Source organism: Bubalus kerabau, chromosome 23 (genome assembly GCF_029407905.1).
Source record: "Bubalus kerabau isolate K-KA32 ecotype Philippines breed swamp buffalo chromosome 23, PCC_UOA_SB_1v2, whole genome shotgun sequence".
Lineage (NCBI taxonomy): Eukaryota > Metazoa > Chordata > Mammalia > Artiodactyla > Bovidae > Bubalus > Bubalus kerabau.
In genome coordinates this window covers 9,714,555-9,740,517 of record NC_073646.1, presented here as the reverse complement: position 1 = coordinate 9,740,517, position 25,963 = coordinate 9,714,555, and the positions used below count along the sequence as shown (strand labels likewise).

General features: G+C 43.2%; 1 protein-coding gene and 2 long non-coding RNA genes across 4 annotated transcripts in view; 2 read left to right on the top strand and 1 right to left on the bottom strand.

Moving 5' to 3' along the window:
* GRIN2A (glutamate ionotropic receptor NMDA type subunit 2A) overlaps positions 1 to 25,963 on the top strand; it is a 437,090-nt gene that overhangs the window by 193,810 nt on the left and 217,317 nt on the right. The gene's annotated exons all lie outside the window — the stretch shown is intronic.
* LOC129637394 (uncharacterized) lies at positions 5,586 to 9,393 on the bottom strand. 2 transcript variants are annotated; one of them, XR_008707453.1, is made up of 3 exons: positions 7,953 to 9,393; positions 6,560 to 6,681; positions 5,586 to 6,320 (listed from the first exon to the last, which is right to left on the bottom strand). It is a non-coding gene; the product is annotated as an uncharacterized LOC129637394 (long non-coding RNA). The 2 variants fall into 2 exon arrangements; XR_008707454.1 differs by having other exon boundaries at positions 7,344 to 7,960.
* Positions 6,753 to 8,022, top strand: LOC129637395 (uncharacterized). The gene is made up of 2 exons (XR_008707455.1): positions 6,753 to 7,044; positions 7,844 to 8,022. It is a non-coding gene; the product is annotated as an uncharacterized LOC129637395 (long non-coding RNA).

The following is a 25,963-nucleotide window of genomic DNA, read 5'->3' as shown; positions in this document are numbered from 1 at the left end:
ACTCCAGTGTTCTTGCCTAGAGAATCCCAGGGACAGGGGAGCCTGGTGGGCTGCCATCTATCGGGTCGCACAGAGTCAGACATGACTGAAGCAACTTAGCAGCAGCAGCAGCAGCAGCAGAGCATCCTGATGAGCACAGCCCTATGGACACTTTGATTTTAGCACAGTGAAGCCCAGTTAGAACCTATGGCTTCCACAATTGTAGGGTGATAAACGTGTGTTGTCTTAAGCCACTAACCTTGCGATAGTTTGTTACAGCACCAAGTGGAAGGTGATACATCTTGTGACGGAACTTGCACTCATTGTATTGCATGCATTCTTGCTTAATTTTGATCAGCGCTTCATTAGGGTGCTTCCCCAGTGACTCAGACAGGAAAGAATCTGCCTGCAACGCAGGAGACCTGGATTCCATCCCTGGGTCGGGAAGATCCCCTGGAGAAGGAAATGGCAACCCACTCCAGTATTCTTGCCTGAAGAATCCCACGGACAGAGGACCCTGACAGGCTACAGTCCATGGGGTCGCAAAGAGTTGGAGATGACTGAGCAACAAACACTTTCACTTCCTTCACTGTATGTAAAGTTGATAAAATATTGCTCTGCGAGCTAAGTTAATTATACGTAGGGTCACTGCATTAATTAAGCGGTTGGGTCAGCCTCTGAACCCAGGGGTCTGATACCCGCACCTAGATCCTTGACTGTTGCTCTCTGCTGCCTCCCTGATTGGACTGGGAAGTCATAGACATAAAAATATCCTTCCTGGCCCTGGGAAGCTGTCTTAAGTGTAAAGATCTGAGTCGTCCTGAGGGAAGTACTCCGCTTGTCTAATAGGAGTTGCGATGCCCTGGAATCTCTATCTTTGGTTGTTCTGTGGATGTAGTGCTTCCACTGGCTTTGACCTGACTGCAAGGATAAGAATTCCAGGAATCCTTATGCCCACCCTCCCCACCTCCCCTCTCCCCCCACCCCCCAGCATATTTATGCTCCTCATGTGGCCATCCAGAAAGCCAGCCCTGAGTGGCAGGACGGGAGAAGCCATGCATGTCATTGGAACTGATACATCACCTGAATTTTGGGTGGGAGTTGGGGGAGCATTGGCGACTATGGTCAGAACCATTTGTAGAATTGGAGAGGAAGGTCGGAAGAGGTTCCCCACAATCCTGAAAAGGAAATAGAGCTTTGAGAGGGCAGGAGGGGAGCAAAAGAGAGAGGAGGAGGAGAGAGAAAGAGAGGAGGGAGACACAGATACTGAAATAAATTGAGGATGAGACATAGAAAGAGGTAGACTACACAGAGAACAGAAGTAAGATTTTACAGGGCCATTTGCTGATCTTTAAAACACAGAATCTGTGATTTAACAAGTTTACATTTGTTTTAGGTCAGTAAAATACCCATGATAACAATTTTTCAAGACACTAAGTACATTTACAACACCACTATCTAGTTCCAGAACTTTTTTTATCACCCAAATGGAAACCCCATACTTATCAAGCAGACACTCAACATTCCCCTCTCCCCCAGCCCCTGTGCGTGCTTAGTCACTTCAGTTGCGTCTGACTCTTTTGCAACCCTGTGGACTGTAGCTGCCAGGCTTCTCAGTCCATGGGACTTCCCAGGCAAGAATACTGGGGTGGGTTGCCATGCCCTCCTCCAGGGGATCTTCCCGACCCAGGGATGGAACCCTTGGCTCCTGCACTGCAGGCAGATTCTTTACCATGGAGTCACCGGGGAAGCCCCACCCCACCCCCAGCCCCGAGCAGCCATCAGTCTGCATTCTGTCTGTGTGGGTTTACCCATTCTGGACATTTCACAAATGGAATCACTCAATACTGTGGATGGCTTCCTTAGCATGTTTTCAAGGTTCATCCAGAGTGTGGCGTGTAGCGATGGCAACAAAAATAACCAGACATGGACTAAATGTTGATTGTAGGTCTATGACTCATCTGTACCATGGGAAAAAAGAATTTGATAGAATGAAATGGAATCTTAAACTGATACCACTGTCTTCCTGGTCTCTAAGACATTGTTTTGCATGAAAGCAGCAAGTTATGGAACAAAAACCCTATTCGATTATTTAGGTAGAAAGTTATGAGAGAGGTTGATACAATTCTCTATATAAATATAGGCTCACAATGCACAGGCAAAGGCTTGGAACCCGGCAAATTTATCACACGACAGCGGTTGCTGTGGGATTAGGGGTGATGCTCAAGGGATCAAGAGGTCAAGGTCAAGATATCAGTGTTTAGATTTGCCAAAGGAGACTATGTTCATATACTGAATGAGTACACACGAGTGACTGGAATTGAGAGAAAGCAAGAAAAAGCGTGAAAGAGACCAGCGATGCTGAGGAACAGGCACGGAGAGCAGCTCGCAGCGAGGCAGAGAGGCCCTGGGGTGGAATTCAGTGAAATTGTTCATCACACCATGACTCTGCCCTTTGGAGCGTTCCTTAGGGCGTGCGTGGGGTGTGTTGAACGTTGTGAGCTTTCAGTTTCTGGCTTTGCCCCACTGTGATAAACTGAATTTAATTACAGCATCTCAAACACTGGTGATTATTGGTTTGTGCCAGTGTTAGAAAGTCTTAGAGGCCAGTTCCGGCCGAACCTGCTGTGTTAAGTCTTACTCCGCAGTCAGTATTTCGATTTTAGAGGAAAGTTTTCTGAGCTGAAGTTTTTCTTCCTTTGTTGTCAGGATGATAAATTCCAAAGATGGTGATGATAAAAAAAAATCGTGATTTGCTTAAAAGAATGCAAGAACATAGCTTAAGGAATTGCGTAAAAGATTGGTGTCTTTTGCTTAAAACTTCATGTGTGTATGTTGTGTGTGTGTGTGTGTGTGTGTGTTGCTTCGGTTGTGTCCGACTCTTTGTGACCCTGTGGACTGTACCCCACCAGGCTCCTCTGTCCATGGAATTTCCCAGGCAGGAATACTGGAGTGGGTTGTCATTTCCTTCTCCAGGGGATCTTCTCAATCCAGGGATTGAACCTGGGTCTCCTGCTTTGCAGGCAGATTCTTTACCATCTGAGCCACTGTTTGAAACTTCATAGCAGTTGGCCATTCAGTGTGTGAGTAATAATTTTATGATGTTAAAAATAACCTCGTGGAGGAATTAGATAAGAAAAAAATAAGCAGTATTGTCTTCCTTGTTAAGAACTGTGAGTTCTGCTTTGGGATCCCCACCCCTATTCCTTTATCCATTCTTACCAATCAAAAAAGAATTATGATTATTTTTATTGATGTACAATTGAATATTGTATTTGTTTCAAGTGTATGGCAAAATGATTCAGTGATACATGTGTATATATATCGGAGAAGACAATGGCACCCCACTCCAGTACTCTTGCCTGGAAAACCCCATGGACAGAAGAGCCTGGTGGGCTGCAGTCCATGGGGCCGCTAAGAGTCGGACACGACTGAGCGACTTCAGTTTCACTTTTCACTTTTATGCATTGGAGAAGGAAATGGCAACCCACTCCAGTGTTCTTGCCTGGAGAATCCCAGGGACGGGGGAGCCTGGTGGGCTGCCATCTATGGGGTCGCACAGAGTCAGACACGACTGAAGTGACTTAGCAGCAGCAGCAGCAACATGTATATATATGTATATTTCAGATTATTTTCAATTATAAGTTATAATAAGATATTGAATATAATTCCCTGTTACAGTAAATCCTTGTTGCTTATCTATTTATGTATTGTACTTTGTATCTGTTAATCCCATACTTTTAATTTATTCCTCCCCCCACCTCTTTCCCCTTTGGTAACAATAAGTTTTTTTTCCCCCTATATCTGTGAGTCTGTTTCTATTTTGTATACAGATTCATTTGTATTAATCTTTAGGCTCCATATGTGATATCATATAATATTTGTCTTTCTCTGCTTCACTTACTTTACTCACTATGATATTCTCTAGGTCTATTCATCAGAATTATTTAATGAGTGGTTACTATGAACCAAATGCTAGGGAATTAAAGAATACTCATGGCCTGTTTTCATGGATGGAGTTTATATTGCACTTGGGGAGTCAGATACTCAACAACCACCACAATTATGTATGTGTGAGGACAGATGCTGACAAGGGGTTTCTGCATAGACAAGTGAATTTGGAAAATTACTTCCAGGTGTGCCCACCAAGATCTGCTCAGGGACTGATCACCTGGGAAAACATGTCTAGTTGCATTTCTGCACTCTGGCCTCAGGCAATTAGTTTTCTCTCTTAATGAGTATGGTAATGGGTAGGAGCAGGTCTTCTAGAGTTCAGTTTGCATTTAGTTGAACTCAATTTCCTTGTGTGCCTGAATCTGAAAGAATCGTTAGTTGGGAGAGCCCAGGGAGGTTGCTTCATGGCAGTGGAAGCAGAAGTGCTTTTACCTGGTGCAACGTTGCAGAAGAGGCCGAGGCTTGCCCCTTCTGCACCCGAGTCATCAAGGCAGAAAGAAGCGAATGATGATGTAACTGTTGGAGAGGACCCTCCGTCTTGCAATCACTCTGCCATTTTCTTGGTCATCTTGCTTCTTAACCCTTCCTGGCATCCCTGTCTTCCATCTGTTTATTGCTTTATTTCCACATTCGTTTCTCCTTTTTTCCTTTCCAAACCCTCCTTTTTCATTCCGTTTCCTCCCTTGTCTCCTCCCACTTACACCTTGCTCTCTTTGGGTCCCTCCTACTAGCCTATTGGGTTTCCACCTTCGTCTGTTATTTCACCTCTTCGTTCTCTCTTGTTCAATGTGCTTCCAACTTCCCTTGATTCTTTTATTTCTCTCCCTCCCTACAAGTCCCTTCCCCATTATATCTTAGATTCACAAGAATTCTACACACATCACTCCCTTATCCCTCTGGCGTGACAATTAGGGTCGTAGGGACCACTTACCCCTTGCACTGAAAAGGCATTCTGAGGATATAGGATTGGGAGACCCACTGAGACTGGGGTATGTAAAATGCGAGAATTAGTAACTTTATAATCACAGTGTATGTCGTGTGTATGTGTGTGTGCCTGTATGTTGGAGATGGGGAGATGAGGCGAAGGGAAGTGTTGATATCAGATGACCAACATCTTGGGTGCATTTACCTTTGGGGAGATTTCAGCCTGGGTCAGACTGGTTTGAAGCCCTGCTTCATTTGCTTACATCATTGTAAGTCTTTCCCTCCTTGAATTGGTACCAATGTGTCTGCAAAGAGTGAGATTTCCTCATGCTATCTCAGCCAAAACAACGTTAACGAAATTCTAGTCTTCCTTGAACCTCCTGAAAGGTGAAAACCTGCAAAGTCTTCTTAAAATCCTAGTTCTTCATTTCCCCTCCGTGAACCTGCTTAAAAATTTCTTGTCTTTGGTTTGTTCCCCAAACTCTATCACCTACATCAGCTTAGCTTTACTTTTCCCTTGTCCCGTCCTCCACCCTCCCCAAGTCTTCACATGCCCGGTTTTGTTCTTGCCATTTGGATCCTCAGAGTGGCCTTGTCTGACCTTCTGTAACATGGTAAAAGATACCTTGGAGGATTTGCCAAAAACAGAGGACACTCTTCCCAGGCTGCTGCTAAGTCACTTCAGTCGTGTCCGACTCTGCGCAACCCCATAGATGGCAGCCCACCAGGCTCCCCTGTCCCTGGGATTCTCATGCACTTAAGTCTAGTAGTTTTCATTTTCTCCAATTTCGGGACATTTCTCAGCTCCCCTGAAGCCCATCTCTCTGGACCTTTGGGCATCTGTTCTGCCATCTCAGTCCCCTCCCTCATTACACCCTAGCACATCAGCTTGCGTTTATTTGCTCCTTATAAAGCTAGCTGAAATTAGGCTGTTTTCTTGCTTATTTGTGGTCATCAACCTCTTGACCAAGAACACCTCCATTACCATAGCAACTGGAAGCAATGGGAAACATTTTCAGAAAAAGGCAATCCAATGACATGAAGACGTCAAGCCTAGAATGTTGCTTAATGTTTTTTCATGCTGTGGTAATGCAGGTACCCGTGGCCTGAAACTTCATAGAGAAAAACTCTCAGTTATAGCTGGTGGTTTCCATTTGTACATGAATCCTTCGCTGTCTATGGTCTTCTCTTCTATTTGCTCTGTCTCTTTTTGATAGAAATCAATAGTTCCCTCATCTCACCCCTGCATTTAGAAAAGGGAATTGACTCTGCAGTCTGCCCACTCCTTTGACGAACAAAGATTAGCATCTGGGGGAGGTCAATCCTTGGGACAGAACTTAGTTAAGAGGATGTTTTCTTCCTAATTGATTGGATCCTGTTGCTGAGACCGTCTCATTCCCCCTTTCACCTGGGGATGCGAAGGGCTCCACCATCTCCGGAACACTGACATTTTGCTTGATTGCCTGGAAGAGAAGGAGATAGAAAGCTTGGACACAGGTGGTATGAGAACGGGTAACCCAAGTCACCTCTTCAAATCATGGAAAGAAACTCTCCAGGAGCAGATAAATGGGTTTTGTAGCGAGACAAGTGCAAGACCCTCTTCAGCAGTTTGCCTTGGGAATTGGAAGAAAATGAATCTTGTCGTTGAAGATGGAGAGTTTTCGTTTTTTTAGGTGGGGAAGGGGGAATTCTACAGCATTACCCTCATTGCTGAGCATTTGTGTCAAAGACATGAGATAATAGCATGCAGGGTGGTATTTCATGTGATGAATGTCTTCTTCTCTTGCCCCGGAATGTTCAAGAATAAGTATGCATCTGCAATTCCTGTAAGAGAGCAAATGGCTCTTCAAAAGTGAGTTGACATGGGCATACAGCAAAACACAGAGAGATTGCAACAGTGATAGAATAAAGGGATAAAGTAGCTGATTAAATAGTTAATCCCACTGGGGATTGTAAGGGCTCCCCAGGTGGCGCTAGTGGTAAAGAACCCGCCTGCCAATAAGATACAAGAAGTGCCAGGTTTGATCCTAGGGTTGGGAAGATCCCCTGGAGGAGGACATGGCAACCCACTCCAGTATTCTTGCCTGGAGAAGTCCATAGACAGAGGAGCCTGGCAGGCTACGGTCCATAAGGAAGCAAAGAGTTAGACACAACTGAAGCGACTTAGCAGAGCCCACACAGGGGATTGTAAGTAGAAAAAATATGGGAGACCCCTGCAAGTTAATAATCACTTAAAAAAGCAGGTTTGCTTAGCAACAAAACCATGCAATGTAAGCTTGAGCCATGCCCCCAAACAATAAAACCATGGTGGCATGAGACCCACATGCTGCCCAGTGAGCTCAGTAAATTAGTGATCCCTAGGACATGCTCTGCACAAATAAAGACAATAATTTATGGGAAGGTGCTCATTGTACAGAGACCAGAAATAATTTTTACAGCCCTGGCTTGACCATGTAGGGACCAAAAAAAAAACACCTCTGCCCAACCTGGAGGAGGAGCTCATGGTGGATGCATGCCATCTACTCAAGAGTGAAGAAGAAAGTTGTTTTTTTCCCCACTCCACACTTCCTTTGATGGTAAAGCTGTAGCCCACTAACTTCTCAGGGCGTGGCACCCTCTCTCCCACCTGCTTGTAAGTCTCACCAGCGTCTGACTCTAATAAATCACTTCTTATCAATCACTTTGCCTCTTGTTGAATTCTTTCTGTGCTGAGACATGAAGGACTGGAGCTCTTTGGAGCTGAAAGTGTTAGTGAGCACCAGGACTGAACCTTTTCCTTCCACAAGCATCTTACACTCACTTGTGATACACCTTGCCATTTCTTGCCCCTGTTAACTTGGTACCTGGGGTCTTTACCAGGGGGTGAGGGTGGAGATAGGGCAGATTTAGGCTTTGGTTTTAGTTCTCCCTTTTGACAGGGTGAGTGGGCACCTTTGGGGATGTCACCCAATTACTCTGTGTCTTTGTTTCCCCACCTTTGATACAGGATGGAGGCGTATCTCATGCACAGGAGAAATTTGAAATGCAAGAGTCTCAATTCCTAAGGAAAACAGAATTGTTTGTTTAAACTATGAGAGTTTATCGCCATTACTTACTGAAGGAAATTGCAGTGTTGCACACAAGATTGAAAGGCGACGGGGCCTGAGAATGGCTCCTGGTGCATGTCTTGTCATGTACTCTAGCCTCTCTGTCTCAGATTTGTCCTGTATCAACATCTCCCTGTGAACTGCATTTCACATGCTTGCTTTGATTCCTCTTCGGCCTGATTTATTAGCCCTGGTTGATGCCAAGCGAACCTCTGTATGCAATCAAGAACCATTTATAACCTGCCTTGTCAGCAAATATCCAGAATGTTATTCACCAGAAATGAGTTAGTTGGTCCTGTTCTCTGCCCCTGGTTGAAGAGGTGAAAACAGGGCAAATTATTTTAGCCACAGATGCCATCTCCTTAACTTCAGGAACTGAGAAATATATTGGCCTGTTTCTTACCTTTGATGGCTCAAAGAAATAGGACACAAATAGTTTGCAGTTAACTGGTAGAGTGCAGCTGGCCCTTTTTCTGCTGAGCAAATAGAATAGCTCATCCCTATTGCATCTTCACGTGGGAACATAAACTCCCAGAGCTTCCAGACAGATAAATCCTTGTCTTCACTTCTTCCAGCTTTCTTTCTAAGCTATCTTATCATCTGAGAGGCCTCCACATTACGAACCATGATTGAAATTGGAAACCGCGTCCTTTATTTTACCGAATGGACCATTTAGTAATTCAGAGCTAGACTTTGGGGTCAGATGACCAAGATTCAATTGTTTTTCCATCTTGGGGACATTGTTTCCTCTTTGAGTCCTGTCTTCCTAATCTGCAAACTGAGGTAATAGCATCTGATATTAGATTGTTGGGCGCATTAAATCTGATAACTCTAGTAATATGCTGACCACAGTGCCTCATTAAGAAATGCCAGGCGTTTGCTTTTTTTCCTATTTTCTTTTTAATGAGAACATTGGCATATTATAAATATCAGGTCATTTGTTAAAACAGGAAAGCTGTATTATTCAAAGGCTAACTTACAAGCTCTGCTAGCCAAAACTTCTCTTATACTTGACCTTTATGAGAAAGAGGCATGTTAAAAGAAGTACCTGAAGTATTTTTCAAAATTCTCCTTCTAGGCAGAATCTAGGATCATAATTCATTTTTACCCTATAATTTTGGTCCCTGGGCAAAGATTATTGATGTTCAGGGTGACAATACCAAAATCCTGCCAGGGTCAGCTTCACATATCAAGATTCAACACTCACCAAGATTTCATCTCCTTATTAAGGCAGAGAAATGGACCAATGTATTAAGCTTTCAACATTGACTTGAAGGGAACATAAGGATTAATTATAGGATGAACACTATTAGCTAGGTAGGTCTATTGATTGCACCTTTCTTCCTTCTCATCTTTCTAACTGAAAACGTTGGATTCTTGGGGAGCTTGGGCTACATTATATCAAAAGTAGGAGTACCAGGGGACTCTGTGGTATTACATAAAGTGTTCTTTGTCCTTGTTAAAAATGTGTGTGTGTGAGAGAGAAGGGGGTGGGTACTTAGAGGAGAACCATTAGGGGCAGTGGGGCTTCACTTGTGGCTCAGCGGTAAAGAAGCCACCTGTCAATGCAGGAGATGCAGGTTCAATCCCTGGGTTGGGAAGATCCCCTGGAGAAGGAAATGGCAAATGGAAAATCCCGCTTGCCTGGAAAATCCCATGGACAGAGGAGCCTGGTGGGCTATAGTCCATGAGGTTGAGAAAACGAGTCAGACACGACTTAGTGACTGAGGAGGAGGAGTAGCTAGACTTGGAGGGGGCTGGAAGAAGGTTTCAAGTGATGTTCTGTATCTCGATTTGGGAAGTGGTTACATGGGTGTGGTCAGATCATAAAAAAATTGAGTGGTATTCCATAATGATTCATTCACTGTTCTTATGTATTAAAATTTTACAAAAATGTGTCTGTGAGACATGCATGCCTACAAACACATATTTATAACAAGGTCCTCGTTCTTCCCATGTCCAGGGGAGACACAATCCCATATCTTGGTGTCTCCTTCCTTCCATGTTGGTTATTGCCGCTGACATCAGATGTGATTTTGGCCTGTATGTCTATTTGAACCAGGTATTCTTCTATTGCCTCTATTAGATGGTAGGTTGGTGTAGTGGGAATCATGTGGACTTTGGAAGCAGAGAAATTAGGGTTTGAGAAGAGAAACCAGGGTCTTGGGTTTACTTTTCTACAAGCCTCAGATTTCTTGTCTGCAAAATGGTTTCTATAAAGATTAGAGATGATTCAGGTAGATCATTCTGAGTATTAGCATTGCACTTTTTGGATTCATCTCTTGGGCAGACACAATTCCTTGCCCCTAGTCTGGAAAGATGCTGATTTCTGTAGAGTAGCTTTTCTGATAGTCAAGAAACTGACTCATGCCTGAGGATTTCTCCCTTCTGGAGTGGGTATATCTATCCAACCTAGATCTGAGTTCACTGGGATTTTCCTAGAAGTGTTTAAGACCATTACTTCTGGACTGGGCAAGCAGAGGGAGCGGTTCTCATGTAAGTGAGAAATTCTCTTTCTTTGCTTTTATTTAAGCTGGATGTGTACACCTTAAGTGTCTAGTCATTTGCTTCTATTTGGGGTCATTGGTTTTATTTTCTCAGTTTAGCTCAAGGCAGAGGTGACTAGATATTTTTAGCATGCCACATTTTCAACATGGGTGGGCATATTTGTTTACTTTTCTTTGTAGTCATTTATTTTTACTGCATTTGGATTGGGCGTAAAGTAGCCTTTATCAAGTGGATGCTATTCTTAGTGAAGAGGTGGAATTCCATAGGGGCATCTAGTGGTAGACAAAACGATGTTATTTTAGTTGCTTTTTTACTTCTCCTTCAGTTTCTGAATTACAGATGGACGTGAATAGGCTATGATATGCAACCACATAATTAATGTTTTTAAAAAAGAAAGAAGTAGCCCAAGTTTGGGTCATCTTTGTTGATCAGTCACCAGAATCAGTTTAGAGAGCTCTGGGACAAGCCATGGCTCTTTTGTCTTAATTAGTAACCTGTTTAAATTTTTTAATTTAAAAGTCACTCAGTCGTTTCCAACTCCTTGTGACCCCATGGACTATATAGTTCATGGACTTCTCCAGGCCAGAATACTGGAGTGGGTAGCCTTTCCCTTCTCCACAGGATCTTCCCAACCCGGGAATTGAACCGGGGTCTCCTGCAGTAACCTGTGGCAGGCAGCAAACTACATGCCCAGTGAAGACTTGAGTCCCTAATACGATGTCTATAAGTGGGTCCATGGAACACTTATACCAATGACACCATATATGCTGGTTCGAAATCCAGATTCCTGGGTACCATATCCAGAGATTCTGATATAGTGAGGCTGGAGTGGAACTCCTTTACATGCCTTTAAAAAACTGCGTTGTATGCTCAGTCGCTTAGTCATGTCCAACTCTTTGTGTCCCCATTGACTGTAGCCCACCAGGTTCTTCTGTTTATGGACTTCTCCAGGCAAGAATACTGGAGTGGGTTGCCATTTCCTTCTCCAGGGGATCTTCCCAACCCAGGGATTGAACCAGCATCTCCCGTGTCTCTTGCATTGGCAGGTGAATTCTTTTACGACTCCTGAGACTCCTGGAAAGCCAGGTGATTCTGATGGTCACCAAATTACTGAATTACTGCCTCCTGCATTCTAAGGGTTTGGAGGATGGAAAATCCCTTTGTGAGGTGGTAGGCATTCTGGGAGAGGGAGAGTGATATCTAGATCTTGAAAGCTGACAAAACATTGACAAAATTAGCATATTTTATTTCTGAAGAAGTCTTTTGGTTATTATAATAAGTGCATGTTGTTTAAAATAGAAGGAACTATGAAATTTAATAGAAAAAGCACTTGTAATACCATCACTACTGTAATATTTTGATATAGTTTTCAATGTTTATTCTTTATTTGAAGTATCTTTTGAGATAATCCTGTGCTTATTTGTGTTTGCTTTTGGTAACCCAATATTATAGCTTAAGCATTCCCCTTGTTATTACAGCCTCTCAATACACTCTTCTCTCCTTGATCATAGAATTCCTTTTTTATTTGGTGTAGAACATTCTATCAGGTGTATTTCCTTTCCTATCAGTGTATCTTGGTACACAGGCAGGAAGGACAGTGGTGATGATGGTTTCTGCTTTCAAAGGAAGATGAATTCTGCTATTTTCCCTTCAGAGTTGTTATTCTAGCCAATTGATTAAGAATCCTCCATTTGCTAGAATCAAGATGACTGTGATTACCTATGGGTTTGGCCAGATAATAACCTCATACCCATGTATCTTCCTTTTAAAACACTGACAAATCATCACTTCTGATCATGAAGACAGATAGGAACCAGAAGTATACATTGAAGTTTCTTCCCATCCCATACAGAAAGCCATGTAGAAATGAACATGTGAATTAGCTGTCCCCATAGCAGGAAGTTGCGGTAACACCATTTGGTTTATTCTTATTGATGGCAAGGGAATTGATCCCTCCCATGTAACTGAGGAGCATTCTCAGAGCTGGGCAAACCAGGCAACTTCTGTCAATAATTGAATTTTAGGCAGAACCTCAGAGAGAGTCAGGCTGCTCTTTAGAGTGTGTGTGCATGTACCTGGATCATATGTACATGTGAAGGAAGGTGCACGTACTGGTGTGTGTGTGTGTGTGTATGTGTGTGTGTGTGCATGTATCTGGAGCATATGTACATGTGAGGGAAGGTGCATGAACTGGTGTGTGTGTGTGTGTGTGTGTGTGTGTGTGTGTATTTGTAGGTGAAAGAGTGTCACAGCAAGAATAAGCCTATCCAGAAATCCAGGTGCTCCTTGGCTTGTGGAAGCATCACTTGAGGTGTCTCCTCCTTCATCTTCACATGATGCTCTCCCTGTGTGTGTGTGTCTGTTTCCAAGCATCTTTTCATAAGAACGTAGCCATATTGGATTAGGGTCCCCTAATGACCTCACTTTAACTTGATCACCTCTGTAAATACCCTGTCTCCAAGTACACTCACATTCTGAAGGCAATAGGGATTAGGACTAAACACATAGATTCTGGGGGTGTGGTGGGGGACACAGGTCAACCTTTAGCAGATATTGTTTAAAAATAACCCTCAAAATATAAAGATAAATCTTCCTACATGGGAAAATATGCACTGAATAATGATACTGAAAAATAAGACAATTACATAGTGAAAGAGTCTTTACCTGCCTATCTATCTATATAATCTGTCTATCTGGGGCTTCCCTGGTAGCTCAGAGTTAAAGAATCTGCCTAGAATGCAGAAGACATAGATTTGATCCCTGGGTCAGGAAGATCCCATGGAGAAGGGCACAGCAACCCACTCCAGTATTCTTGCCTGGAGAATCCCATGAACAGAGGAGACTGGCAGGCTACAGTCTGTGGGGTCGCAAAGAGTTGGACATGACTGAAGCGACTGAGCACACGTGTGTGCATTCTATCTAAACACACATACATACACATATGTATGTATAATACAAGGGTTGGCTATGAAGGGAATAGAAGCTAGATGTCTTTGACTATATACTATTTTTATAGATTTGATTTTAGAGACATTTTGGTATTTTATCTCATTATGAAAAATGAAATTAAAAAGCAACTCCTAAGTTCTAAAAGGAAAGTAAAACAAGTAAATCTAATTTTTGCAATAACCACACAGAAAGGAGCTATTCCAAGGGACTTTATTTTATTTATTTATTCATTTTTGGCTGTGCTGGGCCTCGCTGTGAGGGCTTTTTCTCTAGTTGCAGTGAGCAGGGCTACTCCCTGGTTGTGGAACATGGATTTCTCACTGCGTTGTGGAGCACCAGCTCTAGGCGCACGGGCTGAAGTAGTTGCGGCATGTGGGCTCACTAGCAGTCGCTCCGGGGCTCTGGAGCACTGCACTCAGTAGTTGTAGCACGCGGGCTTAGTTGCTCCACAGCATGTGGGATCTTCCTGGACCAGACATCAAAGTGGTGTCCCGTGCATTGACTGGAAGATTCCCAACCACTAGACCACCAGGGAAGCCCACAAGTGTCTTTAAAACAGAACTTTGTATATTCCAGGTAGAATGCATCCTTAAGGACAAAAGGAATAGCAAGAAATCTTGTTTTCAGTATTTTCAGGAATAATATTAATAATATTGTTTTATTTTGAGGCTTGTACATGTATAGTGCGGGATAAAGAAAATTAGTAATTATGTCGATGACATGGAGAATGAGTCTTTTGCCCTAAGAGAAAGAAGAGATCTGTGAGATCGAATCCTGAACTTAAATTAAGAGTATTGGGATGAATGTATGATGTATTTTAACTTAAAATATCTGTACATGTACTCTAGGATAGTAGCCAACTTAGTAGCAATATGCACCTCTAGAATCAGATCTTGGTTTATAAATACTGTTTGGCTCTGAGAGAAACCACTGGAAAACTGGCTCTTTCACAGTGTGGGGCTGATCCTTCCAAGAGCATCATTTCAGAGTAGAGAACAAAGCAGTTGCAAAGACTGCAGGTCAAAAAGCCCAGAAGCCAACCTGAAGTCCCTATTGGCCAGGAATGGAACAACTTGAGCATTAATAAGTATGTGTGTGTTAAGTCACTTCAGTCGTGTCTGACTCTTTGAGACCCTGTGGACGGTAGCTGCCAGGCTCCGCTGTCCATGGGATTCCCCAGGCAAGAATACTGGAATGGGTTGCCATGCCCTCTTCCAGGGGATCTTCCCGACCCAGGGATCAAACCCGTGTCTGTTGTGTCTCCTACTTTGGCAGTCGGGTTCTTTACCATTAGCACCACTGGAGAAACCCATCAATAAGTATACTAACTGCAATATCAGATTTCGCTTTCTATGTGGGTGTGTATGTGTGTGCATATAAACAGGTACATGCATATATGTATATCAAATGTATTCTTTACGTATAGAGGAATTTATAGTTCCCATGTGTCTGAGTACATTTCTTCATTCAGGGAGTATTTATTGACTGCTTAGATGGCTGACCCTGCACTGGATGAGGCTGTATTGTGACACACATACACAGGTGAAAAACAAATCGTAGATTTTGAAAAGTACTCTGGAGGAAGGAAAAAACAGAAAACCACGGTAAAAACGAATGGACAAAGACTGTCCTGTAGAAAAGGAAGATGTCTCAGTGTGGGTGACATGTAAGCTGAAATCTGAAGGATGAAAAGAAGCCAGTAAGGATGGACGAGTCAGGGGAAAAGCATTCCAGGTTGAAGGAACAGCCAGTGCAAAGATGCTGAGATGTAGTGACAGTGAAGTAGCTCAGTTGTGTCCGGCTCTTTGCGGCCCCGTGTGCTGCAGCCCACCAGGCTCCTCTGTCCATGGGATTCTCCAGGCAGGAGTACTGGAGTGGGTTGCCATTGCCTTCTCCAGGGGATCTTCCCAACCCAGAAATCGAACCCAGGTCTCTCGCATTGCAGGCAGACGCTTTACCATCTGAGCCACCAGGGAAGTCCTAATGGTGGCAGAGATCACTATTATTGTTGACAGACAGATCAACTATTGTCAGGGTGCAGAGGCAGAAAGGTGAGGTGCTGAACACAAAGAACGAGGGAGGATTTGGGGTGAAGGAAATAGACGTAAATATTTTCTGTTACGACTGCTGTCATGATACTGTATGAATTTGTCAAACTTTATGAAACTGTGTGCCTAAAGTTGGTAAGTCTGTCCATGGGATTCTCCAGGCAAGAATACGGGAGTGGGTTGCCACAATCTTCTCCAGGGGATCTTCCCAACCCAGGGATCAAACGTGCATCTCTTATGTCTCCTGCATTGGTAGGCGAGTTCTCTACCACTAGTTCCCCCTGGGAAGCCACTGTATATAAAGTATATCATAATAAAGCTGATGAAAGAAAAAAAAAATCAAAGAAGAAAAAAACAAAAACACAAACAAAGATCCTGAGGCCAGAAAAAGCTGATCATGGTCTGGAAACTGTCGAGGTCTGTTGTGATTGGCGAACAGTAAGTGAGAAGGAGAGAGGCCCAAGATATTTGATCTAATTTGGTTTTCAGAGTAGCCATGTGGACTGTCCTTATTGGTCCTCTCATTTCATAGATGGGAGGAGCAAAGCAGTCCTCTGGTGTCATTACCAGTAAGTCACAGAACAGGCTCTCAGATCCTTTTTATAAGACTGGTCCTTCCCCAGGCAAATAAACTAAAACCTGTCATAGTCTCCTCTTGCCTCACTCTTCTCACAACCAGAGAGGTCCGTTTACGCCGTGCACAGCAGGACCACAGGGAGGGACTGGGTTTGAAAAGAAAGGCGAGATCCCACATGCTCCTCAAGCTGACATCAGGGTTTCTTCACAGGTTTTGCTGTAGGAGTAGGAAATGTGGGTACAACTTTTTAATGTCTTACAAGCATCTGTGGGTACATAGCAGAATTTGCTGTCACATCCATCTGCTGCTCTCCCTCTGTCTCGCTGAGTAACCTGCCATTTGAGGCGGGGAACTAGAGCCGCATCGTGTCATCAAAGCAAAGATGAAGACATCCCCGGTTCCGGTGCGGCATTGGCTCAGCAGCTCGGAGTAGGAAGCAACTTGCTTTCATCCTCTGAGAGACGCCTACCGCTGATTGCCCCGTCTTCTCTTCTCCGAAGAGAAAAGTAATGAAAAGCCTTCTGGGGTATGTTCCTATTGCTCACAATTGTTTTCATGGTGAGCTTGACCCGGGTCGCTGAGTGGGAGAAATCTGAGGTTGACACTGAGTATAGACCTTTTCTGTAGGAGGAGAAAGAGAAGGACAGGGAGGAGGGGAAGACAACCTGTGGAGCACTTCACATACTCATGATGACCATTACAAAAGCCCAGCCAGGCTAGGAGTTATAATCACCTTTCTACAGATAAGCTCAATGTAGCTAAGAAAGGTTAGGAGACCTGCCCAAGTTCCCACAGACAAGAAGAAGCTGAACCAGGCCCACGCAGCTCCATTCCCTGAAACACACAGTTTCTCCATGGATGCTCTGAAATGTGAGCAGCTGGTGCTTTACGGATACTGTAGCATCTTAGCGTCCTAGAAACGTAGCATCTAAGAAACGGAGCATCCAGTTGTTTCATGTTGCACAGAAGAGGCTCAGGAAGGTGAAGAATGTGTCCAAACTCCCCCAGCTAAGAAGCAGCAGAGCCTGGATCCAAGTTCTAACTCCAAGTCCACTGCTTTCTTCTCAAACCATCGCTGCCTTGTTCTTGCCGGAGCTCTTTTTTCCTTAATTACTGTGGTCAAGGTCCAGGGTCAGCATAATTGAGAATGTCCTTGTTTTGTGAATTAGAAAGGATTTTCAGTTTACTTAGAGTTGGGATTGAGGTTAAGAGAGGAGTATATTCACCAAAGTCTACTTCCCTAGGGAAAGCCAATAGACTGAACTCCAGTGTGTGTGTGTGTGTGTGTGCACGCGTGCGTGTGCTCGCTCATTTAATGAGGGGCAGAGGGGGGACTGGGCACATTTGCATATGTGCTACTGTTAGGGGAAAAAAATTCTGCTGTATTCTTTCCAGTTTCTTCTGGTTGGTCTGAAGATCAAATGACATGAGACACATTAACAAGAGAAAACCAAATTTACTTACTTTTGTACGGGGAAGGGTAGCGGGCTCCATAAGAATAAAGGACCTAGTTAGGTAGTTGAGGCTTATGTGTTATTTGAGAGAGGAAAAGGGTAGGGGTTTGGGACTTCAAAGTGGAGGAATGCAATTTACAGGAAGATCCAAAAGAATCAATGTTTGGGAAACAAATGTTTGCTGGGCCATCTGGAGACACAGAAAGTACTTTGATCAAACTGGCCTTCAGGGATATATATCCATATAGCGGATTCACTTTGCTGTGTAGCAGAAACTAACATGATATTGTAAAGCAACTATACTCCAATAAACATTTTTTTAAAAACACTATATGTGAAAATGATAGTTTAAACTTTGAAAGAACACAAAGATATAAATGCTTAAGAAACTCGCCTTTCTGTGTTCCATTGACATTTGAAATCTTTCCTCCTTTTGTGTTTATTTAGATTTGGTTTTGGCATAAATTTGAATTCCCTTTTGTATCTAGTATACAATTTTTAAAAGTTAAAAAAATAATGGTCTCGTTAGATTCTGCCTGTCTGCTACACCGAGTTCATAAACTGTCATACACCAAGTATGTGGTTATCTGTGATGATAATTCTTTCTGGAACTGGTCCTCTATCTAAATCCTTTTAGCAGTTAGAAAGTAGAAATGTTGGTCACTGAGTTGTGTCAAATTCTTTGCAATCCCATGGACTGTAGCCCGCTGGACTCCTCTGTCCATGGGATTCTGCAGGCAGATTCTTTACCATCTGAGCCACCAAGAAAGTGCCAAAGTGTTAGTCGCTCAGTCATGTCCAACTCTTTGCAACCCCATGGACCGTAGCCCACCAGGCTCCTCTGTCCATGGAATTCTCCAGGCAAGAATACTGGAGTAGGCAGCAGGTGCCATTCCCTTCTCCAGGGGATCTTCCTGACCCACCGTTCTAACCCGGGTCTCCTGCATTGTAGGCAGCTTCTTTACCATTTAAGCCACCACAGAAGCCCCTGCAAGGCAGTTAGGGTGAAGGTCAAACGTTCTTCCTGAGTCTTTGGAGCTTGATTGTTTTAGCTGGAAGCAATTTGCATGCCGAAGGGGCACATATTGAGGTGGCAAATTCTGCTTAGCTAGGCTAGTTAAAATTCACTGACAGAGCTGCCTAAAAATGTGCTTGAGATCTGCCTTCAACTCAGCCCTGCAGTGGGCAGTGTCCTATATTCTGAGCACCTAAATGTGCACACAGCCTGTGTACCTGCGCCAGGACACAGAAGGGGCTTCGTGCATTACCTGGCAGATGGTCTGCAATGCTGTCTCCTGCAGTTTGCTCAAATCCATGTCCATGTTGGCGATGCTATCTCACTGTCTCATCCTCTGCCTCCCCTTCTTTTGCCTTCAGTCTTTCCCAGCATCAGGGTTTTTCCAATGAGCAAATAACATACCCAGGGCTCAAATCCACATCTGTTTAACTTTTGAAACTGGGGTCTTGCAGGCCAGCTTCACACTGAATGGGGACCATGTAACCAATTGGTCGATTAGGGATTAGTCACTGTGATCAATTAAGGAATGCAGAAAGTTAACTTCTTAGCTGTTGGAAGCAGAGGCGAAATTGGACAAAGTTCATTCACAACAGTGAGCGGAGCCTAGGCAAGACAAACTGTTTTGTATTCCACGACTGTGGCAGCCTTTCCCTGATAACACATGGATTCCGAGATCTCATTCCTCACCCAGTGTGGTGCCAGGCTGGCCAACTGATGGATAGTGGCTTTCCTCCCAGGGGTGAATTTACAAGGCACGCCAGCTGAGCCACTTCAGAGGACCTGCATCCTTTCCGAGGCTCCTGCAGGGTGGGCGTGGGGGCGCCTGCCTGCAATTCCATTACTGGGATTGACGCGCTCCCTCCTGGTTTTCTGTAACTCTCGCTGATGACGTGAGTCTTGTTGGACAAACAGACGTGGCTCTGAATATTCCCGGGTGCTGACTGCTCCCAGCACACTGGTCTGGGTCTTAATTTATAAAGGTGACTGACAGACGACATGAGGATGCTGGTGCCATTGAAAGAAAGCTTTCATGTTACTCATGGTTCCCTTGAAACAAGAGACAGAGCAGGTCCAACAGAGGACAGCCACCGGGTTTGGGTCAGGAAGCAGAAGCTGGGAGGAGCAAAAAGCATAAGGCAGATGATTTATTGGGGTTTCCAAGGAAAGGCAGAACAGGGTAAAACAGTTTGGGCTTAGCTAATTTGAATAATTTCAGCGGGCTCTAAACTATAGGGATGGTGTGCAGCTGCCTGGCACCTGGTCCTTGGATGATTCTGGTAAAGGAATATTGCCTCTGGGGGTTTATGGGCCCAAGAGAGGTTGTGTGGTTCTGGACTGGTTTGTTTGCATCAAACAAACCAAGTTTGATGTTCCCGAGTCCTTGCCATATCTAAGAATTGGATACTACCAGAAGGTGCAATCGCTCCCATAAAAAGTCAGAAAGGCTTTTTAAGATACCAAAACATCATAATACCCAGAAAATTTAATATATGTATAATATATACACCCGGGCTTTCCAGGTGGCATGGTAGTAAAGAATCTGCCTGCCAAGGCAGGAGACCCAAGAGATGCATGCAGGTTGGATCCCTGGGTTGGGAAAATCCCATGGAGGAGGAAATGGCAACTCACTGCAGTATTCTTGTCTGGGAAATCCTATGGATGGAGGAGCCTGGCGGGCTGCAATCCATGGGGTCCCGAAGAGTCAGGCACGACTGAGCGACTGAGCACTCACACATACACACCTAACTCTCTGAATTGGTTTGGGATTTTGGACCTTTGGGTTCTAGCAAAGAATCAGAAGATGAGTGGGTCTGCAGTCCCTTCTTTTGCGACACGAGACCAGTTAGACTCCTCCTTTGCATATGTGAGAGCTGGGTTGCATCAGTGTTTCCCAGGATTCAGGATGCGACAGGTGAATGAGATGGTTTGGCCTCAGCCTGAGAGAATGTGGACTCACAGAGCAGGCATGCACCAAGGCTGGGATTTCAGAATATGGTTTGTTTTATTTTTGTGGTGATAATTTATGTAAGTGACATATGCTAGCTATAAAATCTCCCTTAAAAAAGCTTAATTACATTTTTGAAATTTATTTATTTTTAATTGAAGGCTTAATTACATTTTAAAAGTTGAGTTGATTTATAGGCAAATAAGTAACCGCAAGTATCTGTTATTGAAGAGAAACTGTGATTATGGAGGTATCTGTTTCTCCCTTTAGTACTATCATATATTTGGGGATTCTACTATTAAGTGCATACATGTTCATGAATGTTCTATCTTCCTGATGAATTGACCCTTTTATCATTATGAAATGTCCCTGTGGTAAATACTCTTTTGTCTTGAAGTCTGTTTTATCTGATGCTATTACAGATGCTCCAGCCTCCTAATGCTTACTGGCCGTATGGTATGTCTTTCTCCATTAACTTACTTTCAATTTGTCTGCATCTTTATATTTAAAGTGCATCTCTTAAAGAGAGCAAATAGTTGGTCTTGCTCTTTTTAATCCATTCTGATAATCTTTGCGTTTTAGTCCAGTCCTGATAAATGTGATTATGGATGTGTGTAGATTAGGTATATCGTTTTATTGTCCTTTGCTTTCTATTCTTCTCTCTTATGTATTGGTTTTCTTTTTTTAAATTAATTTTTATTGGAGTATAGTTGCTTTATGTGGGCTTCCCAGGTGGCTCCGTGCTAAAGAATCCACCTGCCAATGCAGGAGACATGGGTTCAGTCCCAGGGTCTGGGAGACCCCCTGGAGGAGGAAATGGCACCCCACTCCAGTCTTCTTGCCTGGGAAAGCCCATGGACAGAGGAGCGGGGGGCTACAGTCAGTGGGGTTGCAAAGAGTCTCGTACGACTTAGTGACTAAACAACAACAGATAGCTGTTTTACAGTGTTATGTTAGTTTCTGCTGTACAGCAAAGTCAATCAGCCCATCCTTATACACATACATGCGCCCTTTTGGTCTTCCATCCTGCTCAGGTCACCATAGTGCATTAAGCAGAGTTCTCTGTGCTGTGCAGTAGGTTCTCATTAGTTATCTATTATCTATTGTTGCTGTAACAAATGACCACAGACTTCAGGGTTGCAAGACTGAAGTTTGCATTTCCTTACTGTCTCTGGGTTGGGGTTTGGTTCCCAGCAACGGCTGGTCCTTCCCTCTCAGCCTTAGACTATGACTCTCTGACTCCTCTGCCACCCCTCTCCGATTTCAGCCAGAGAAAGTTCTTTGATTTTAAGGATATGTGATACACTGGGCTCAGTGGGTTCCTCCCCTATTTTAATGTCCTTAACTACTTCTGCAATCTTTTTATTTTTTTAATGTAAAGACATATTCATAGGATCTAGAGATTAGAGCACAGGTATCTATCTTTGGGGAGCATTCTGCCTGCCATAACTACCTTAAAAATATTTTTGGATATTTTAGAATTCAATTTTAACTTACTTATTGGTTTCAGCTTGCCTTTTTAAAGTGCTTGCCTTGGGAATTACATGAAACATCCTTAGCTTTTCACAAGTTATGTAGGTTTAATATTGTACCATTTCACATAAAATGTAGAATCATTTCACTGGATATGCCCATTTACCATCCTTCAGCATTCTTTAGGCTGTGGTGTGATATCCACTGAATCTACATTCATTAAAACTGCAGGAGACAATGTAAGAATTCTTGCTTCAAACAGTCACATGCATATGTATTTTTTAAATTAAGAGGGAAAATAATCTTTTATGCTTATCCAGATGTTTACCATTTCAATTTATCATTTCTAATGCTCTTTATTTGCTCCTGAAAGAATCTGGGTTTCCCTCTGATATTATTTCCCTTCAGTGTGAAGAACTTCCTTCAGTATTTCTTGAAGTACTGGTCTATTGGCAATGAATTCTCTTTGTTTTCTTTTATTTGAAAAGTCTTTAACTTGCTTTCATTCTTTATTTTTCAAAACCCAGGACTCATTTTTATTTATTTTAAAAATTTTATTGGAGTATAATTGATTTAGAATGTTGCATTTGTTTCTGCTGTATAGCAAAGTGGATCAGTTATACATTATAGATATATCCACTCTTTTTACTTATTAATACTTTCATTCTCCAGAGGCCTTTTCTCCCAATACAGAATTCAGGAATTTTCTTTTGGCACTTTGAGGATGTTATTCCACAGTGTCCTGGACTTTATCAACTGTAGTTTGTTAAGCCTGTGAATCATCGTTTTGTGTCCATAATGTATCTTTTTTTCCCGCTAATTTCAAGATTTTGTCTTCCAATTTTCATTAGTTTGACTATGATGTATCTCGCTTGGTGTTCTTCATATATATTCTGTCTAGGGTTTGCTGAGCTTTTTGAATTGTAAATTTAGGTCTTTTGCCAAATTTGGGAAGTTTTTAGCCATCATTCTTCAATATTTTTTCTATCTCATTTCTTTCTCTTTCAGAGACTTGACTTTGCTAATTTTTTAAGTGTCTTTCTGTCATAGTGAGTCATTTCTTTCACTTGAAATTGTTTGACTCTTTCTTACGTCATCTGCGTTCTCGTTTTAAGTTCACCAGTAAATTCTTTATTTCAGGTACTCTCTTCTGACTGCACAGTCACAGGGCCAACTTGATCCAAGAGAAGGAGAAAGGACCCATCTGGCAGTGGGGAGGATGGCAAGAGATGTGGAGCCACCTTGAATTCATCCCCCTTGGTCCCGCCTGCCCCCTCTATCTTTACCACCCTGCCGTTTGTTCATGCCCTCAGCATCTCGTTGTAGGACCCCTGAAATAGCTTCTAACTTGTCCCCTCCCTTCTCAAATTTCCCTTCAGTCTTGCCTCTCTCAAATACCTACCTACTCAACCCCTTGACTTCTTGAGAAAGTCTTCCTCTCTCTCCCAGAAGGAATGACCTTTCCATGTGCTCACTTGGCCGTGTCTGACTCTCTGCCACCCCATGGACTGTAGCCTGCCAGGCTCCTCTGTCCGTGGGATTTCTGAAGCAAAAATTCTGGAGTGGGTTGCCATTTCCTTCTCCAGGGGATCTTCCTGACCCAGGGATGGAACCCCCGGCTCCTGCATTGGCAGGCGTCTTCTTTACCAATGAGCTACCTAGAAAGCTGACCTTTCCATGTCCACACTTAGTATTTACCACTTTGTCCTGCAATGATAAGGTCTGTTTGTCTTCCTCACCAACTAGTCTCAGCTTCCTAGGGGAAGGGAACATATTTGATAACATCCGTTTTTTCTCCCAACAAGAGCTCAGTGGCTGTGATCTCTCTGTGCAGGCTGGAGACCTTGATTGCTTTATCATGTCCCCAGAGTCTAGCCTCATGCCTGGCTCATCAGAGATGCTTAATAAATATTTCTTGAACTGGAAAGATTTAAGAATAAAAAATTCACACAGTCAGTTAAGGCAAAACCACAACTGGATTCCAGATTTGTTTTCCTCTCAATTAATTCTTTCTAGGCCTCTCCAGCAGCTGAGTGAGACTCAGTCATCCTCAAGGCTTCTTTTCCTTAGAATATTCAGCTTATATATTTTATCCACATATCTCAAGAGCACTTTCTTTCATGTTTTAAAACATAAACCAAGTTTAGCAGGGTGAAAAGAGTTGAGGATTTTTCCGCATTGGTCTCTGCTCCAGCCTCTCTAATGAGCGATGCACCAAGCACTGCTATAGGTCCTGGTTTAAGACTTGGAAAGAATCCATCCAAACTCCAGGACCAGGAAGCATTTTGTGTATGACATACTTGTTGCTTTGGACCATGAACATTATAGGTTCATTTCTTCTGGAATTGTGTGCTAGAGGAGAGAAAAGACTTAAGTGATTGACCTGGGGGCCCAGGAGGTTGCATCCTGAAGACTGAACTCAAAGTACTCACCCAGACTGTGAACTTCCTTTTCTGTATCAACTCTTCTGTTGCTTGACAGAGAACAAGAGCTCAATGGATGTCTTTGATATTAAAGTCGTCTCCACCTAAAGCAATGACTCTCAAACTTTAATCTGCATAACAATCACCTGTAGAGCTTGTTAAAACACTGATTCTGGGCCTTGCTTCAGAGATTCTTGTTCAGTAGCAACTGCACATTGAAATGATAATGTTTTGGATCTATTGGGTTGAATAAGATACATTATTAAAATTGATTCTACATGTTTGTAAGGTAAGATATGAAATTACATATGTGGCATGCATTGAATTTTTAAAATATTTGTTTATGTTGTTGCTGTTCAGTCACTCAGTCGTGTCCACCTCTGAGACGTGCAGCACGCCAGACTTTCCTGTCCTTCACCATCTCCCGGAGTTTGCCCAAACTTATGTCCGTTGAGTCGGTGATGCCATCCAACCATCTCATCCTCGGTCGTTCACTTCTCTTCCTGCCTTCAATCTTTCCCAGCATCAGGGTATTTTGTAATGAGTCAGCTCTTCACATCAGGTGGCCAAAGTGTTGGAGCTTCAGCATCAGCCCTTCCAATGAGTATTCAGGATTGATTTCCTTTAGGATTGACAGGTCTGATCTCCTTGCAGTCCAAGGTGCTCTCAAGAGTCTTATCCAGCACCACAGTTCAAAAGCATCAATTCTTGGGCGCACAGCCTTCTTTATGGTCCAGCTCTCACATCCATACATGACTACTGGAAAAACCATAGCTTTGACTATACGGATCTTTGTTGACAAAGTAATGCCTCTGCTTTTTAATATACTTTTAGGTTTGTCATAGCTTTTCTTTTGTTTATAAATTACTGTTTGTAAATTATTTGTAAATACATTTATATAAATAAATATTTTAAAATAAGTTTATTTATTTAAATAAATGAATAAAATAAATGTCTTTTATATTAAAAAAAATATATAAAACAGTAGCTCTTACTTGTGGCATGTAGGATCCAGTTCCCTGACCAGGGATTGTACCCAGGCCCTCTGCATTGGGAGCATGAAGTCTTAGTCACTGACCCACCAGGGAAGTCTCTGCATATTTTGTTGGCCAGTGCTGCCTAGAACAGTTTCCATGGAGGGATGAGGACTAAGACCAGCTGATAGCTGAGGAGTGAGCAGGAGGTGAGGGTGTAGACCTGGAGAGTGGATGGCTCTTTGGGCAAGAGGGAGGGTGAGCAGTCCCATTGGCCAATGTGGATTGCTTGCTCTTTGGCAGAAAAAGGGAAGGTGAGTGATGGCATTGTTATCTAGAAGACGAATCAGTGTCTCCAAGGAAGGGTGTATTTTCAGGAAGAGAGAGACTTGGACATGTTTGAGGCCAAATGTGAAAGAGTCAACAGAGAAGAATAGGTGGTAGCTAAGGAGAGAAGAAAGAACAAAGCAAGTTGAGGATTAGGGAGACTGTCCTTACAGCTGGGTGGAGGGGAGGGAAGAACTCATCTTTGTCTGTAACCCCTCTGAGCCTTATTCTCTTAAAAACTGGGGGCAAGGATCATGTTGTAATGGTAATGCTTCCCCACAAGGCTGTTCTGGGGTGTAAATGAGATAGTAGATGGGGGATCAA